Source organism: Ovis canadensis, chromosome 12 (assembly GCF_042477335.2).
Source record: "Ovis canadensis isolate MfBH-ARS-UI-01 breed Bighorn chromosome 12, ARS-UI_OviCan_v2, whole genome shotgun sequence".
NCBI lineage: Eukaryota > Metazoa > Chordata > Mammalia > Artiodactyla > Bovidae > Ovis > Ovis canadensis.
Window position 1 is genome coordinate 16,135,169 of NC_091256.1, and position 19,337 is coordinate 16,154,505.

The window sequence follows — 19,337 nt, forward strand, 5'->3', positions numbered from 1 at the left end:
CCAAATAAGATATATTGGTTTCAATTATAATCAGTAACATAAAGCCTAGTAAAAACATTTCCAAGATGTATTGTTTTGCTGAATAATCATTAGCTCTGGGCATAAAGAAAGCTAGTTTCAGGTGAAATAGTTTGTTACCATAGCAACCCAGAGATTAAGACAAACATCCTATGCGATTAAGGTGAAGGAATGTAGAACAAAATGTTTGTCTCCTACTCCTCAAGGGCCCTGGACTTCCTATCAACCAACCTCAGAATAAAGTCTCTCAATAGGCAGAAAATCTCAATAGACATTTATTCAAAGAAGAGATACAGATGCCCAAAGCTCAGATGGAAAGATGCTCACCACTGCTAATTATTAGAGAAATGCACATCAAAACTACAGTGAGGTATAAGGGGCCATCAACAAAAAGTCTATAAATAACAAGTGCTGGAAAAAGTGTGGAGGAAAGGGAACACTCATATATTGTTGGTGGGAATGTAAATTGGTACAGCCACTAGGGAGAACAGTATGGAGGTTCATTAAAACAACTTAAAAATGGAGCTGAGGTATTTGTCCAACCCCTCTTCCGTCATTGGACAGGCTTGCTCCAGCAACACTATCTTCCAGGATATCTGACTTGCACTGTGAATGCCAGCTGAGCACCCTCCTGAAAATGTCAACAGTAAAAGGCATATCTAAAGGGCTGTTTGCAATGACCCCCAGGGTAGGAATACTAGTGGAACACAGATGGCCTATTCTACAGCTAGCTGTCTTTTCTATATGGTTATGTAGATATCATACAGAAAAGTGATATGATATGTTGTGATGATCCTGTTCATCACTTTTTATCTCTTTTCAAATCTCTCACTTCCCTTTATCAGGCCTCTTCACTGCATGTTTTTGCTGGCTCTAGCACAATTCTTTGAGTTTCCCTTTTTCATTTGGGGCATAAGGATACCGGATGAGTCCCCATAGTGCCTCAGACGATTCCCAATTGATCATCTTTCTGCTCTCACTAAGCATTTTGTGCATTTCCAATATCATTTCTCTACTTTTTTCATTGAAAATAAAATTGAGAGTGGAAGAGACTGTTTAGAATGTAGATGAGACTAAGTGGCCTAGAAAAGCCTCATCAGAACTAACCAGAAGGGTTCAGTGTGATGCTCACTGATAGTTGGTGAAAGGGAAGGAAAGGAACCTGGATAATTTAATTTAAAATATTAAAAGTAACTTTTAGAACATATGGAAAATAATTCCTATTGCCTTATCAGGAGATGGGCAGATTCACTACATGAAAAACAAAAGCAAGAAATGAACTGGCAGCATGTCAGCAGGGTCTGCATAATTGTGAGAAAAAGAAATTCAAACAGATGTCCACATTATGTCTGTGACTTCCTGAGTGGTGTTTTCCATGTACTTACAACGTCTGCATGGCCTGGAGGAGAAGGTGTTGACTACTTCCTTAAGGTTCAGTTCAGTTCAGTTCAGTTCAGTTGCTCAGTCGTGTCCGACTCTTTGCGACCCTATGAATCGAAGCACGCCAGGCCTCCCTGTCCATCACCATCTCACAGATTTCACTCAGCCTCATGTTGATCGGGTCGGTGATGCCGTCCAGCCATCTCATCCTCTGTCGTCCTCTTCTCCTCCTGCCCTCAATCCCTCCCAGCATCAGAGTCTTTTCTAATGAGTCAACTCTTTGTATGAGGTGGCCAAAGTACTGGAGTTTCAGCTTTAGCATCATTCCCTCCACAGAAATCCCAGGGCTGATCTCCTTCAGAATGGACTGGTTGGATCTCCTTGCAGTCCAAGGGACTCTCAAGAGTCTTCTCCAACACCACAGTTCAAAAGCATCAATTCTTCAGTGCTCAGCCTTCTTCACAGTCCAACTCTCACATCCATACATGACCACGGGAAAAACTATAGCCTTGACTAGATGGACCTTAGTCGGCAAAGTAATGTCTCTGCTTTGAATATGCTATCTAGGTTGGTTAAGGTTAGATACAGATAACTATCAGGCACCTACTGTTTCACTCACTGGCTCTCATTAATTCTCACCTCCCACCAAAATAAGTGACTATACCCTCTTCCCAGCCCCCTTCTCTTGCTACCAAGCCTCTGAAAAGTTTTTAATCATTGATATTTTTAAAGCAACACTTCCTTGCTTATTTTCTTTTAATTGCTTTATGAATTAGTTTTGTATCTTAAGCAAGGCATTTCATTGCTTATTTACATCAGAATAAAGTTTCTAGAGAGGAAGATGAAAAACTATTTCCTATTTTATATTGTAGCATATCAGTGTATTCTGCAGCAAAAACTCACTTGTGAGTTCATCTAGTGATAGATAACTGATGATTTAGGTGTTATATATTCAGAAATACTTGGTAGATTTTATGTAGGTGCTTAAAATATGTTTATGAGTATTTAAGAAGTTGAGTGAGATAATGAGCAGACAAGGGAAGGTGGCCAAAAAGAGTTGCATCGTCAAGCCACCTGCCTCTGTGGGTGACTGGAATCTAGACCCATGGCAAAGCTATAAAGGGGTGTCAAACATATACCTGAGGGTTATCTCTCTCAAAGGCAAGGGATGAGGCATTGCATTGGTACAATGTCTTCCATCCCTCATAGATGTTAAGGTTTGCCTTTGGGAAGTGCTAATTGCCTGATACTTTTGACCTATTTTGCAAGCTTTCAGAGTAGCCTTCATAGGCTCTGGAAAAAGCCTGGGCATAACAAAGCAGATACACAGGCTTTAAAAAACTGTTCAGAGTGTGCTGAAGTGGTAGGGCTCTGGTGATGCTGACATGACTTTGACTCTGTCTCTTATAGTCTTCAGCAGAAGTGGATGCTCTCATGTCTGTATACTTGCCTCCCTAGTCTGTCTGAGCTTCTTGGCTTCATGTTCTCCTCCATAGTAATTTATTTCCTCATTTTCCTGGAGTACATCTTCAAGGAGCTGCTTAGGAAATGATACATGTGTGCTAAGTCAATTCAGTCATATCCAACTCTGAGAACCCATGGACTGCAGCCCACCAGGCTCTTCTGTCCATGGGATTCTTCAGGCAGGAATACAGGAGTGAGTTGCCATTCCCTCCACAGGGGTTCTTCCTAACCCAGGGATTGAACCCACATCTCTTTTGTCTCCTGTATTGGCAGGCGGGTTCTTAACCACTATTGCCATCCTCAAGGAGCTGCTTAGGAAAATGACATAAAGTAAGGTATTGAGTTCTTGCATGTTTAAACTCTTTTCATCTGAACATGTGATTGATAACTCTGCTGAATGTAGAAAATTAGATTTAAAATAAGTTTCTTTTAGAACTTTTAAAGATACAATCTTCTTAAATGTGATAGCTTCCAGCACTGCGATGAAAAAGTCAGAAGTCGTTTTAACTATTACTTGTATAGGACTTTTTCATATCTAATCTTCTGTAAGGACACTTGTATTATTTTTTTTTTCAGGGACATTTTGTATAGCTTCTATATATTTGGTATAGTTTCTTCATATTTCTCTTCATTTTAAAAAAGTTTATGGGTATTCTATTAGTCAGATAACAAACCTCTTTATCAATCCTATAATTTTCTGCTATACCATCATCTGACTCATCCCTCCCCCATTGTCTTTGGGGATATTTCCTTGATGTTATACTTTAATAATTGTATTGATTTTATAAAATGTTGACATCATTTTAAAAAGCATTCTGTTCTTTAGATATGTGCAGGTTACTCACATGGTTCAGAGAATACTAATAACAGTTCCTTTGGAATTTCTATTCATCACAAATATCGGTTGATGATAATTTTGGATTGTATGTTCATTTTCAAGGGTGAGGCCCTCAAAAACTGATTTAGGTTCTAGGTACATGAGGAAGTTAGGCAGCAAGCTATTTTTTTCTTGTTGGGGGCATAATGGAGGTGTTGTTTTGTAGCATTTCCTGCCTCCTGTAAATAACAGAACTACTCTTACCCCTTTAGATATTAGCAGGGCAAATGGCTCCTCAGCCAAACTTCCCTTGGAACAACCTCCCACTGGGTGTGGCTTCCTACTCACTTTCCTGAGAAGGAAGCTGCTTACTTTCCACTTCCTCTTTCACACTCTGAGGGCTGAAATGCTGACAGGGTGCTGGTGAATGAACTTCCACCATGCTTATGGGGACAAGATGCTTGGAGATGTTGGAACAACAGAGGAAGGGGCCTGATAACCTCTTTGGACAAGCTGCTGACCAATCTGAATTCACTTCTGCCTCTGTACTGTTGCAGAAAAAAGATATGAACTACTACCCTTGTTTCAACTGCTTAGTTTTACCATAACACATTCAGCAGACTCTCCAAGCATCCATGTTTATTGGTATCCTCTCTGATACCATTCAGTTTCTTCCAAGAAGGATCCTCCAGTCTCCTGCTGGCTTCTTTATTAACTTGAACTTCTACCAAGCAAGATGAGATTATTGCTTCTCTGCTTCTCCCTAAGGTCCTCAACTCATTTCCACTGCCATATTACTTTCCCATACTTAGCACTAAGGTTGTTGTCTTTCTTCCTTAAAATGATTGCTCCCATCCCTAGAACATAGAGTGGTTGCATTCATCTCCTTGTTTTAAATGGAATTGTTCTTCTTAAATTCATCTTTATATTTACATTAGAGGTTTACTGACAGTATGTGCTGAATAATGGATGTCATGAAGAAAGAGTCTATGAAGTTACATGACATGCTACTTTGGTACTAACACAGCTGAACAAAAGATCCATGAAAAAAATTCTACCACTGAATATTGTTCTCTGACTATAGGGAAACAAACTGTAAGTATATGCCATTCTTTCTTCAGGTTTGATAAGAGAGCCTGGGAGAAGAAAGCTGATGAATCAGAATCTTTCATATATAACATTTTATGTGAATGGACAGTGAATTGAGCTGCCATTTTGCTGCCTCTTTAGGGAAGCAAAGGGTCACAAAAGGAACAAAATTTCCTTAAAATTCCTCTGATCTAATAGTGAATGTGAATAGCTCCTAATCATGTATTCCCATCATTTTTAGCAAATCATAAACATTCTGATACTGATATTTTTAGGTTTAAAGATAAAATGAAATATCACCCATTATAACACTTATACATAACAAATGATGTGTATTTATATAACTGAAATTTTTTCTTGCTAAAGAGTTTTCTTCAGTAGTTTTCATTTTTTTAAGGTTAAGCACATTATGCAGTAAAAACAATAATTTAAAAATTAAAAGGAAATATATCAGTTTATATTAATAGTAGCTATACATAGTTTAAGCTTGCCAAAATAAAAATGAAAATGAAAGTCATTAGAGATAGAAGTAAATTTACTAAAATTTAATTTACATAGTAATTTTGATTGAGTTTATTTTCAGTGTCAGCTGCAAATTTCCACTTGCCATGGGTACTTGTGGAGGTACTCCAAGGATTAAATCATGTGCTGCTACAGCTGCTGACCTTCAGCACCACTGAAAAGAGTTTAGGGTGGAGAGCACAAATGAGGCACTCTGTGCTTGGGAAAACTGGCAGGACAGGTCTTCAGATAGGCATTTTCAGGAGCTGATTTTATGAGCCCAATTCTTGTATCACCCCATATCTAGAGAAGCACTAAACTCCTTCATGGTGACGACTATTCCCTGTGACCAGCAAAGGCTTCACGAGACCAGTAGAAACCTGGGAATATATGTGTTTGATTGCATGCACTCCCACTTCACCAAAATCACATATATACTGACCTTTCCCCTGCTTCTTAGGAGCAGTTTCTCAGAGCTGCCTAAGGTGCTGTTTCCTGGGCTGCAGTCCTCATTCACCCAAATAAAACTTAACTTGCAACTCTCACATTGTGAATTTTTAAAAAGTCAACATCAAGCAAAAGAGGGAAATATAATGGATCAAATATTTACATTCATTGTTAAAACATTATTGTATAGGAGAACTATTTTGGGTCTGATATAAAAATAGAAAAGCAGTTTATTGCTTGGGTTATTTTATAAGGAACATTGAATAACATAATAGATTATGTCTTCAACCTCAACTCATGAGTTTTTAAAAAAGCTTCAGCTTTACATTACCCCTTTTTAACAGCAGTCCCCAACCTTTTTAGCACCGGGGACCAGTTTTGTGGAAAGCAATTTTTCCATGGTGGGAGGTGATGGGAGGCAGGGACAGTTCAGGTAATGTGACCAGTGGGGAACAGATGAAGCTTCCCTTGCTTGCCTGCCATTCACCTCTTGCTCACCTCCTGCTCTGTGACCTGGGGGTGGGGTGTGTGGGGAAGAAGCTGGGGGCCACTGCTTTATAAAAGTGAGATGATATATTAAAATCTGACTTAGCATTAACTCATTGCAAGGAGTTAAGTGACTGTGGTTCAGGCAGGTGTGTGTTAGAGATAGAGTTCTATAACAAAGCTTAGACCCTGGTATATACATAGAGGAATGCATATTATACTAGCTAGTAATTCTCAAATTAGTTTTATATTTATGTCTATGACCCATTTTGAATTAATATTTGCATATGGTAAAAGTTAAGAGTCAAACTTTCATTTTTTTTTTCTTTTTGCATATGAATGGCCAATTGCTCTGGTACCATTTGTTGAAAAGTCTACCCTTCTTCCTGCTTTACCTTGGTACTTTTGCTTACAATCAATCAACTATACCTGTATTAGTGAATTTCCTGACTTTATTTTTTCCATCGATCTGGTCAACCACAGGCTGGCACTTGCCATAGGTGCTTGCCATCTACCTCTACCAGGATTAAATCGTGTGCTGCTATAGTTGCTGACTTCCAACACCCCTCTGAAGGAGGACAGAGTGGAGAACAGAAATGAAATGAGGCACTCTGTGCTCCCAGAAAACTGGCAGGGCAGGTCTTCAGATTGTTAGATATTCTCAGGAGCTGATTTTGTGGTCCAGTTCTTGTTCAGTTCAGTTCAGTTCAGTCGCTCAGTCATGTCTTAACCCTTGTGACCCCATGGAATGCAGCATGCCAGGCTTCCCTGTCCATCACCAATCCCAGAGCTTACTCAAACTCATGTCCATTGAGTTGGTGATGCCATCCAACCATCTCATCCTCTGTCATCCCCTTCTCCTCCTGCCTCCATTCCTTCCCAACATCAGGGTCTTTTCCAATGAGTCAGTTCTTCGCATCAGGTGGCCAAGTATTGGAGTTTCAGCTTCAGCATCAGTCCTTTCAATGAATATTCAGGACTGCTTTCTTTTAGGATTGACTGGTTGGATCTTCTTGCTGTCCAAGGGACTTTCAAGGGTCTTCTCCAACACCACAGTTCAAAAGCATCAATTTTTCGACGCTCGGCTTTCTTTATAGTCCAACTCTCACATCCGCGCATGACTACTTGGAAAACCTGGAGAAGGTGATGGCACCCCACTCCAGTACTCTTGCCTGGAAAATCCCATGGACGGAGGAGCCTGGTGGGCTGCAGCTCATGGGGTCGCGAAGAGTCGGATTTGACTGAGCGACTTCCCTTTCACTTTTCACTTTCATGCATTGGAGAAGGAAATGGCAACTCACCCCCGTGTTCTTGCCTGGAGAATCCCAGGGACAGGGGAACCTAGTGGACTGCCATCTTGGGGTGTCACAGAGTCGGAGATGACTGAAGTAACTTAGCAGCAGCCCTGGGAAAACCATAGCTTTGACTAGACTGACTTTTATCAGCAAAGTAATGTCTCTGCTCTTTAATATGCTGCCTAGGTTGGTCATGGCGTTCCTTCCAAGGAGTAAATGTCTTTTAATTTTATGGCTGCAATCACCATCTGCAGTGATTTTGGAGCCCCGAAAATAAAGTCTGTGTCCATTATTCCCCCATCTATTTGCCATGAAGTGATGGGACCAGAAGCCATGATCTTAGTTTTCTGAATGTTGAGTTTTAACCCAACTTTTTCACTCTCCTCTTTCACTTTCATCAAGAGGCTCTTTAGTTCTTCTTTGCTTTCTGCCATAAGGGTGGTGTCATCTGCATATATGAGGTTATTGATATTTCTCCCGGCAATCTTCATTCCTGCTTGTGCTTCATTCAGCCTGGCATTTTGCATGATATACTTTGCATATAAGTTAAATAAACAGGGTGACAATATACAGCCTTGATGTACTCCTTTCCTGATTTGGAAACAGTCTGTTCCATGTCTGGTTCTAACTGTTGTTTCTTAACCTGAATACAGATTTCTCGGGAGGCAGGTCAGGTGGTCTGGTAGTCCCATCTTTTGAAGAATTTTCCAAAGTTGTTGTGATTCACACAGTCAAAGGCTTTGGCATAGTCAATAAAACAGAAGCAGATGTTTTTCTGGAACTCTTGCTCCTTTTGATGATCCAACAAATGTTGGCAGTTTGATTTCTGGTTCCTCTGCCTTTTCTAAATCCAGCTTGTATATCTGGAAGTTCATGGTTTATGTACTGTTGTAGCCTGGCTTAGAAAATGTTGAGCATTACTTGGCTAGGATATGAGATGAGTGCAATTGTGTGGTAGCTTGAACATTCTTTGGCATTGCCTTTCTTTGGGATTGGAATGAAAACTGACCTTTTTCAGTCCTGGGGCTGACTTTTCCAAATTTGCTGGCATACTGAGTGCAGCCCTTTTACAGCATCACCTTTTAGGACCTGAAATAGCTCAGCTGGAATTCCATCACCTCCACTAGCTTTGTTTGTAGTGATGCTTCCTAAGGTCCACTTGACTTCACATTCCAGGATGTCTGGCTTTAGGTGAGTGATCACACCATCGTGATTATCTGGGTCATGAAGATCTTTTTTGTATTGTTCTTCTGTGTATTCTTGCCATCTCTTCTTAATATCTTCTACTTCTGTTAGGTCCATACCATTTCTGTCATTTATTGTGGCCATTTTTGATTGAAATTTTATGAGTCGATTTCTTGTATTTTTTCAAATCTAGAAAAACACTAAAATCCTTCATGGTGACTACTGCTTCTCATGACTAGAAGAAGCTTCACAAGACAAGCAGAAACTTTTTTAAAAAACATGCTTGGTTTATGTACTCCCCCTTTACCAAAATCACATATATATTGTCCTTCCCTCCTACCTCTATGGAACAGTTTCTCAGAGCTATTGGAGGTTCTGTCTGTCAGGCTGCCGTCCTCATATGGCCCCAAAGAAAGCTTAACTCACTACTCTCATATTGTGCATAAAGTCAACAGTTATAATGACTGATGAAGTGACCTGAAGTCTATGAGTAACTGGAGCTTTGGTACCAGCAGCAGCCCCTGGTACCCATCCATCTCCTCAGAGAGTCCAGACGAATTTGGTAAGTCTCTCCTGGTTCTCAGATCTACCATATTTGTTGATGATCCTGAGTTTTATTTGGCAGTGGAGCAGGTTGTCTGCCCCCTCCCAGTTGAAAGATACTGGGGGGTGGCAGTTGAAATATACTAGGGCATACCCATTTATGGTCTAGACATTGAATGGGGCTCAGTTGAAAGATACAGAGGAATTACCACCCAATTGAAAGATACTTGGGTGGGGGGCTGGCTGAAAGATACCAGGGAGGCCTGGTTGAAAGGTACTGAGGAATACCCAGGGCTCACATGAAAGATACCAAGGTTGCTCAGTCATAGAAGACTGAGTGGTATGTGCTGAGTAGTTAGGTAAGATGCCTTTCCTGATCTGATGATGTCCCTCAATCCAGCTGCCTTAATAGAGTTTTATGGGATAAAGGTGAAGATATTAATGATAGCTTTGCTCTGAAGAAAAGGGACAAGACTCTTCCTAGCCAGTTATGGTTTTCTCAGGTGACTGAGAAATTGACGGGAGTGGTGGAAGCCAAGTCATCATATTATGCAGTGCTCCTACAGGGAAACCCACTCATTCATTAAAACACTTGCTTGTCCAGGGGTCACAGATAAGAACTGGCCATTCAGATAAGGAAGTTGTTGCACATATACACAAAGGAATATCGCTGCTGCTGCTAAGTCACTTCAGTCATGTCCAACTCTTTGTGACATTATGGACCATAACCTGCCCATAGGATTCTCCAGGCAAGAATACCGGAGTGGGTTGCCATGCCTCCTCCAGGCAATGGAATATTACTCAGCTATAAAAAGGGAACACATTAGAGTCGGTTCAAATGAGGTGGATAAACCTAGAGCCTATTATACAGAGTGAAGCAAGTCAGAAAGAAAAAGACAAATGTCATAAATTAACACATATATATGGAATATAGAAAGATAGTACTGATGATCCTACTTGTAGGGCAGCAAAGGCGACACAGACATTTTGAACACAGTGTTGGGAGGAGAGGGTGGGATGATTTGGGGGAATAGCATTGAAACATATACATTACCATGTGTAAAATAGATAGCCCGTGGGAGTTTGATGTGTGATGCAGGAAGCCCAAAGCTCTGGGACAATCTGGAAGAGTAGGATTGGACAGGAGGTGGCGGGGGGAGGGTGGTGGTGGTGGTTCAAGAGGGAGGGGACATATGTATACCTAATGCTGATTAATGTTGATGTAAAGTAATTAGCCTCCAATTAAAATAAATAAATAAATAGAAATTAAGTAAAAAAAAAAAAAGGAATTGGCCATTTGGTGACCTGAGGACCTGTGGTGGTCTTGAACTGCTGAAGGGAGGTACTGAGACATGTAAGAGGGCTGAACAGCTCTGGGCTGACTCAGAGAGGAGTTAAGTTCACAAACAGCACACTGGCCCACCATACAATCTCACTAGTGAATTTCATCTATGACAAATTCAACTAACAATGGGAAATAGAGCCTGTCAAACAGAAACAAGGAACATGAAAAGCAGCCTCTAACACTCCATCTAGTGCTACAAGACTTGTACTTGAAACTATATACCAAATTGGGGAAATTATACTAAAGGAGATCTCTATCTAAAATGGCCAAACTGGAGGACTGTTAATATTCCAAAATTGTTATTTTGACATGCACCGTTAGAAAAAGCTGGTTATAAAATCAAGCAGACTGAATGGAATGTTTACTTTGGCATCTAGACGCTTCTAAAAGAGGAAACAATAATGGAACTTCTTTGCAGGAATCCAACTAGAAGTTGCTTGAAACTGTGTCAGAACTAAGAAGGCGGCCAGCACTGACACTGCCTCTCCCTCTGCTCCTTCTGTGAATCCTCTTCTATCTCAACTGCCTGGCCCAGATGCCCTTTTCTCTTCCAACTCTTCCACTTCCTGCTGCTCCCTTTTGCCCAGCAAAGGAAGATTAAATACAAAAAGGCAGAACTGATTATAGCTTCCTTGAGGGGAAACCATTGCAGGAGAAATGTATCATCCTCGGTTCTAATCTATACACCTTGGACATGAACAGCATTTAAGGCCTTAGCCAAGGAATTTCCCAATCCAAGTCAGGACCCTTTGGGATTTACTAATTCTGAAGGAGATCAACTCTGGGATTTCTTTGGAAGGAATGATGCTAAAGCTGAAACTCCACTACTTTGGCCACCTCATGCGAAGGGTTGACTCATTGGAAAAGACTCTGATGCTGGGAGGGATTGGGGGCAGGAGGAGAAGGGGAAGACAGAGGATGAGATGGCTGGATGGCATCACGGACTCAATGGATGTGAGTCTGAGTGAACTCCGGGGGATGGTGATGGACAGGGAGGCCTGGCGTGCTGCGATTCATGGTGTCACAAAGAGTCGGACATGACTGAGCAACTGAACTGAACGGAACTGAACTGAACTGAAGGAATTTGAATTAACCATCCAGACCTACAAGTCTGGGTTTTCAGATCGATGTAAACTAATACAGCTGTTAGTTTCTGAAAGCAAAGCAAGGGAATGAATATAGAAAACAGGGTGGAAATGCCCCTTAATGGACTTTGAATCTCATAGTCCAGAGGTTTGTACTGACGGAAATAGCTCAAAAATTGCTCAAACCTCTCCCAGCATTCTTCAAACACTGTAAAGTGGACAATGATTTAACAATGCAAGCAAGGATTGAATGAATCGATCCAGGCTATTATGGGAGATTGGGGGAAAAACAAAACAAAACACTTTTTGCAATATTCAGGCTTGACACCTGAATCATTCTCTAACCAGCAAAATGATTCATGCTTAACTCCACCTTTTTAAAAGGTCTCAATGAGGATTTGGTTACTCTGGTCAAAAAATTTATGTTGCTTTGATTTACATGCCAACTCCCATAAAGTAATGCTCAAAATTCTCCAAGTCAGGCTTCAGCAATACGTGAACCATGAACTTCCACATGTTCAAGCTGGTTTTAGGAAAGGCAGAGGAACCACAGATCAAATTGCCAACATCCTCTGGATCATGGAAAAAGGAAGAGAGTTCCAGAAAAATATCTATTTCTGCTTTATTAACTATGTCAAAGACTTTGACTGTGTGGATCACAAAAAACAATGGAAAATTCTGAAAGAGATGGGAACACCAGACCACCTGACCTGCCTCTTGAGAAACCTATATGCAAGTCAGCAAGCAACAGTTAGAACTGTACATGGAACAACAGACTGGTTCGGAATAGGAAAAGGAGTACGTCAAGGCTGTATATTGTCACCCTGCTTATTTAACTTATATGCAGAGTACATCATGAGAAATGCTGGGCTGGAAGAAGCACAAGCTGGAATCAAGATTGCCAGGAGAAATATCAATAACCTCAGATATGCAGTTGACACCACCCTTATGGCAGAAAGTGAAGAGGAACTAAAAAGCCTCTTGATGAAAGTGAAAGAAGAGAGTGAAAAAGTTGGCTTAAAACTCAACATTCAGGAAACGAAGATCATGGCATCTGATCCCATCAATTCATGGGAAATATATGGGGAAACAGTGGAAACAGTGTCAGACTTTATTTTTTGGGGCTCCAAAATCACTGCAAATGGTGATTACAGCCATGAAATTAAAAGACGCTTACTCCTTGTTAGGAAAGTTATGACCAACCTAGATAGCATATTCAAAAGCAGAGATATTAGTTTGCCAACAAAGGTCCATCTAGTCAAGGCTATGGTTTTTCCAGTGGTCATGTATGGATGTGAAATTTGAACTGTGAATAAAGCTGAATGCCAAAGAATTGATGCTTTTGAACTGTGGTGTTGGAGAAGACTCTTGAGAGTCCCTTGCACTGCAAGGAGATCCAAGAAGACCATTCTAAAGGAAATCAGTCCTGGGTATTCTTTGGAAGGAATGATGCTAAAGTTGAAACTCCAATTCTTTGGCCACCTCCTGTGAAGAGTTGGCTCACTGGAAAAGACTTTGATGCTGGGAGGGATTGGGGACAGGAGGAGAAGGGGACGACAGGATGAGATGGCTGGATGGCATCACCGGCTCAATAGACACGAGTTTGGGTAAACTCCGGGAGTTGGTGTTGGAAAGGGAGGCCTAGCGTGCTGCAATTCATGGGGTCGGAAATAGTCGGACATGACTGAGTGACTGAACCGAACTGACCCTTATTATACTGGCTGACCAACCTTTCAAACCCATTAATAAGAAATAAGAGGGTATTTATGAAAATTATGAGCCTTCAATTGTGCCATTAAGTACATTATGTCAATAGAAAGTTAACTGGCTCCAACCAGTTTAACTCCCAAACAATAAAGAAAGCTTGAAGGAAAAAAAAAATCTCTTTAGAATTCTTGTCCTGAGGGAATGACTCCTACTAGGAGAAACAAGACCAGGAGCTGACTGTCGCTCAGATCATGGACTCCTTATTACCAAATTCAGACTTAATTGAAGAAAGTAGGGAAAACCGCTAGATCATTCAAGTATGACCTAAATCAAATCCCTTATGATTATACAGTGGAAGTGAGAAATAGTTTTAAGGGCCTAGATCTGATAGACAGAGTGCCTGATGAACTATGGAATGAGGTTCGTGACATTGTACAGGAGACAGGGATCAAGACCATCCCCATTGAAAAGAAATGCAAAAAAGCAAAATGGCTGTCGGGGGAGGCCTTACAAAAAAAGAAGAGAGGCGAAAAACAAAGGAGAAAAGGAAAGATATAAGCATCTGAATGCAGAGTTCCAGAGAATAGAAAGAAGAGATAAGAAAGCCTTCTTCAGCGATCAGTGCAAAGAAATCGAGGAAAAGAACAGAATGGGAAAGACTAGAGATCTGTTCAAGAAAATTAGAGATACCAAGGGAACATTTCATGCAAAGATGGGCTCGATAAAAGACAGAAATGGTGTGGACGAAAGAGAAGCAGAAGATATTAAGAAGAGGTGGCAAGAATACACAGAAGAACTGTACAAAAGAGATCTTCACAACCCAGATAATCATGATGGTGTGATCACTCATCTAGAGCTAGACATCCTGGAATGTGAAGTCAAGTGGGCCTTAAAAAGCATCACTATGAGCAAAGCTAGTGGAAGTGATGGAATTCCAGTTGAGCTGTTTCAAATCCTGAAAGATGATGCTGTGAATGTGCTGCACTCAATATGCCAGCAAATTTGGAACAGTCAGCAGTGGCCACAGGACTGGAAAAGGTCAGTTTTCATTCCAATCCCAAAGAAAGGCAATGCCAAAGAATGCTCAGACTACCACACAATTGCACTCATCTCACATGCTAGTAGAGTAATGCTCAAAATTCTCTAAGCCAGGCTTCAGCAATACGTGAACCGTGAACTTCCTGTTGTTCAAGGTGGTTTTAGAAAAGGGAGAGGAACCAGAGATCAAATTGCCAACATCCACTGGATCATGGAAAAAGCGAAAGAGTTCCAGAAAAACATCTATTTCTGCTTTATTGACTACGCCAAAGCCTTTGATGGTGTGGATCACAATAAACTGTGGAAAATTCTGAAAGAGGTGGGAATACCGGATCACCTGACCTGCCTCTTGAGTAATCTATATACAGGCCAGGAAGCAACAGTTAGAACTGGACATGGAACAACAGACTGGTTCGGAATAGGAAAAGGAGTACGTCAAGGCTGTATATTGTCACCCTGCTTATTTAACTTATATGCAGAGTACATCATGAGAAACGCTGGACTGGAAGAAACACAAGCTGGAATCAAGATTGCCAGGAGAAATATCAATAACCTCAGATATGCAGTTGACACCACCCTTATGGCAGAAAGTGAAGAGGAGCTAAAGAGCCTCTTGATGAAAGTGAAAGAGGAGAGTGAAAAACTTGGCTTAAAACTCAACATTCGGGAAACGAAGATCATGGCATCTGATCCCATCACTTCATGACAAATAGGTCAGGAAACAATGGAAACAGTGAGAGACTTTATTTTGCGGGGCTCCAAAATCACTGAAGATGGTGACTGAAGCCATGAAATTAAGATGCTTGCTCCTCGGTAGAAAACTTATGACCAACCTAGGCAGCATGTTAAAAAGCAGAGACATTATTTTGCCAATAAGGTTTAGTCTAGTCAAAGCTATGGTTTTTCCAGTAGTCATGTATGGATGTGAGAGTTGGACTGTGAAGAAAGCTGAGCTCTGAAGAATCGATGCTTTTGAACTGTGGCGCTGGAGATGACTCTTGAGAGTCTCTTGGACAGCAAGAAGATCCAACCAGTCCATCCTGAAGGAAATCAGTCTAAGGATTGATACTGAAGCTGAAACTCGAATACTTTGGCCACTTGATGTGAAGAACTGACTCACTGCAAAAGACCCTGTTGCTGGGAAAGATTGAACGTGGGAAGAGAAGGGGACCACAGAGGATGAGATGGTTGGATGGCATCACTGACTCAATGGACATGAGTTTGAGTAAACTCCGAGAGATGGTGATGGACAAGGAAACCTTGTGTGCTGCAGTCCATGGGATTGCAAAGAACTGGACACGACTGAGTGACTGAACTGAATTGAAGGTTGTGTTTCTTTTGCTCTAATGTTGGTTTGAATCATTCCTAGTGATTTTCTTGGGCTTCCCCGGCAGCTCAACAGTAAAGAATCCACCTGCAGTGCAGGAGCCGCCGGAGACATAGTTTAATACCAGGATTGAGAAGATCCCCTGGAGGAGGGCATGGCAATCCACTCCAGTGTTCTTGCCTGGGAAATTCCATGGACAGAGGAGCCTTGTGGGCTACTTTCCACAGTGTCACAAAGAGTCAGGCACAACTGAATCGACTTAGCATGCACATAGTGATTTTCTTAAGGACATGAAACATACCTCAGTAATATAATTTAATGACCTTGTTCTCTAAAATATGAAGAGTCCCTCCCTCTGAATAGCTAGTTAAACTACCTCATTCTCATCTACCCTTCTCTTTCCCCATTCAAGACTGCAGCGTGTTTCTTAGGATTGCACATAAATCTATGAAGATGGGAGTTCATTTTTATCCTTTACTACTGTGGTGCACTATAAGGGTGATGAAGGATATATTCTGGTTGAAGAAGAAAAAATCACCTGCAGAAATTCACATTGGTCACCTCCAGGGCCTCAGTGTAAAGGTAACTCCACTTTACTGATGGCCCTTGCTAAGACAGTAGGACCATCATGTATATTCTGGCACTATGGTTCCCATGGGCTTCCCTGGTGGCTCAGAGGTTAAAGCGTCTGCCTCCAATGCAGGAGACCCGGGTTCGATCCTTGGGTCGGGAAGATCCCCTGGAGAAGGAAATGGTAACCCACTCCAGTATTCTTGCCTGGAGAATCCCATGGATGGAGGAGCCTGGTAGTCCACGATGTCGCAAAGAGTCGGACATGACTGAGCCACTTCACTCACTCACTCACTCATTACAGATTTGTGTCTGAATCCAGAGGTAGAAGATAGAACTTTTTTTTGTGGACAAGGATCAGTATGTTGAGCCTGAAAACGTTACTGTCCATGTGACTCTGGCTTTTGTATGGTCAGCTCTCCAAATATCATCTGCTCAGAGAATGGAATGTGGTACCTAGAAGTACCCAAGTGTGAGTGGGTAAGTGGCACACCTCAGGTGTTCTATCACATTCTATAAATGGTAACCTGCTCCAGAGCACTGTCCCAGCTGACACTGATGAAGTTTGAGTTGTATCAGGACTCATTTCTGAGTTGTTTAAATCAATTTCAGCATCAGCACTTTTACTCTCAAAGTACATGGTGAGCTCATAAGGCAAATTCTAATTCCCTTATGTTATAGCAAGGTGGACCAAGCCCCTAGATAGGAGGGTTCCATAGATACAGGTATTTCTACAACAAATGTTATGATTTTGCATAGACATCAGATCCATCCCTTCAGTTGATCCTGAAGAAGTTCCCTGGGTATCTTTGGCAGTGCTGTTTCTTCTCTGTTTAGATAATTTCACTGCTGTTTCAAGAGCAGTGCTGGTCAGATCTTAAGATGAATACTTTGCTGAGATGTACAAAGTATCTTTTAATTTTTTGCATCAGTGCTATGGAGGGTCTTGATATTCCAACTTTACTGTCATTGGTAGGCATCCTGAAGGAAACTTATACTTTCAGTTTGGAAAGAAACCTCTCAAACCATCCTTTATCTCTTTCAGGAAGTTCGCATGGGCTGTGAGCGAGTGCTCACAGGCAGGAAACTCACGCAGTGTCTCCCAAGTCCTGAGGATGTAAAAATGGCCCTGGAGGAATATAAACTGTCTCTGGAGATTGAAGGACTGGGTGTACAGACTTGAAGTTGAGCACCTGTTAAAAATCAGTACATCTCTTTCCCTTCCCTTCCCTTTAAAAATAGAGAATTGGGTACATTTTTCTCATTAGCAACTGTACCGTTCCTTCAGCGCTATTATTCACTGAAAAAATACTTATATTTGAAGGATCTTTGATATTTTTTGATGCCACTGATAGTGTGGAACTATTGATCATTGATATTCTGTCTCATCTTAAGCTTCTGTTTCCCTGGATTTGTTCATATGGGAGAATTAAAGAATCACCTGTCAAGAGTCCAGTGTCTTTGTTTTTACTTTGATTCCCTTGTAATGAGAAATTAAGGATCTATATCACTCACTTCCTAATGTTTCTCTGGTTAACATTCTTTTCTCTTTTACATACTAGCACCTCGTATGAGATATATTTATACTACACTTTCACTTCCTACTCATTCTTCAGTGCCCAGGTCAAATAGCACATCTTCCTCTGTCTTCTGCTTTCTCTCTCTGTTGATCACCAGTGTTTGCTCTGGAACAACTTCTCAGTTCCTCTTTATATTTAAGGTACACTTGGTTTTGCTTGGCATTCAATAATAACCAACTTGAACGCTTTTGAAAGTCTGTATGCAACCCAAGTATTCCTCTTGGGCATGCCCAAATCTTTCAATCTAGGGTGATCGCTCTTTAATATTTCCATTAAAATAGCTTTTAGTGTTTCTTTTAGGACCGGTTCTCCAGAAGCAGATCCTAAGAAAAGAATTTATGTGCAAGTGAGTTTTTAAGGAACTTTTCTGAGTTCTCCAAGGAGAAATAGGAAAAGGAGTAGGGTAAGCAGGATGGAAAGGGCTTCCCTTGTGGCTCAGCTGGTAAAGAATCTACCTGCAATGCAGGAGACCCGGCTATGATTCCTGGGTTAGGAAGATCACTTGGAGAAGGGATAGGCTACCCACTCCAGTATTCATGGGCTTCCTTGGTGGCTCAGACAGTAAAGAATCTGCTTGTGATGCAGGAGACCTGGGTCCAATCCCTGGGTTGGGAAGATGCCCAGGAGGAGGGCATTGCAACCCGCTCCAGTATTGTTGCCTGGAGAATCCCATGGACAGAGGAGCCTTGTGGGCTACAGTCTATGGGGTTGCAACAAGTCAGACAGGACTGAGAGACTAAGCACAAGTAGAATGGAACAGAGAAGGCACCTTGTAGGGCGACTAGGCAAAGTCATATGGAGGGTGACTTATCCTTAATCCAAAAGGGAGTCCTGGACCATAAGTTTGTGTATATTCTGTCCCAATTCCAGGTAAAGGGCTTTCATTCTGCTGTACCAGTCAGTTATTGGTGAAGGGACACTCTCTGGACACACAGCCCTCCAGGGCATCCAGCTCTTTGTGTGACTTCAGAGCTGGTCAGCAGCCTGGGGCAAGTCCTCCCCAAAGAGTAGGAGGTAAGACTCTAAGAAATCAGAGCACACAGAAGCCTGCAGAGGAGAATACAGAAAAGAGAAAAGGGTCTGAGGGCCTGGGTGGAACTTTCAATGCTTGTCCCACATATGTCTCTCTTACAGCTTTGTTTATTCTTGGAAGCCTTATAATTTCTGATGGTCACCTCTTCTTCCAACTTTTTGCCTCCCCAAATGTCATTCTCACTCATACTTAGCTACTGTGACTAGCCTCTGGTTTGTCACAGCATCTTGATCAATTATAGAGAATATGTCTCTTTTCTTTGATTTCTTCAAAATACCAGTCACAGAAGAAAAGTTGTACAGCAGACTTTTACTAACATTTTAGAATTAACAGAGGGATGTCTGCATGGCTACATATACTGGATTTCATATTGAATGTTACATAACTGTGATCTTAAAAAAAACTGTTGCCTTCCCCTGCCACCCAG

General features: G+C 41.4%; 1 pseudogene; it reads left to right on the plus strand.

Annotated features, from left to right (window-relative positions):
- Window positions 1–4,119: 4,119 nt before the first annotated feature.
- Window positions 4,120–17,480, plus strand: LOC138929731 (C4b-binding protein alpha chain-like; annotated as a pseudogene).
- The last annotated feature ends 1,857 nt before the right edge of the window (window positions 17,481–19,337 follow it).